Raw genomic sequence first — 572 nt, 5'->3', positions numbered from 1 at the left:
TGATATTCCGCTAACAGCGGTGAGCACTCCGAGCGGCATGCTCTGGGAGTGGCTGGTGCTCCCTCAAGGGCTGTCAAATGTACCAGCAACATTTAATCGTCTTGTGACGCAGTTGTTCATGCCCCATAGGGCGTATGCACAGACATACTTTGACGACATTTTCGTTTAAAGTCGTGCGGAGCACGGGAGGACAGATGATGAGAACTACATCGTCCATTTAAGAGCGGTGCTCAAGTGCATCTTTGGCGCAAACTGTACGCCAATGCAGACAAGTGCATCTTTGGCGCAGAAGATATTTCCTTTTTAGGGTGCTTCATTCGGAAGCGTGGCCCTTGAGCGGATCCCGCTAAGGTCAAGGCCATTGTAGAGTGGTCGGTTCCAAATAACCAGAAGGACTTGCGTAAGCGGCTTGGTCTTGCCAATTACTTGCACAAGTACTGCGTAAACTACGCAGAAATGGCCCGGCCATTATCCAATCTCCTTAAAAAGAATGTGGAATGTTGTTGGAACACCGAATATCAGGAGGCTTTTGACGGGGCCAAAGACAGCCTCCGGCATTTACCAATACTGGG

The sequence above is a fragment of the Plasmopara halstedii genome (genome assembly GCF_900000015.1).
Source record: "Plasmopara halstedii genome assembly, contig: Scaffold_1594, whole genome shotgun sequence".
Classification (NCBI taxonomy): Eukaryota; Oomycota; class Peronosporomycetes; order Peronosporales; family Peronosporaceae; genus Plasmopara; species Plasmopara halstedii.
Note: the sequence above shows the minus strand (reverse complement) of the source record.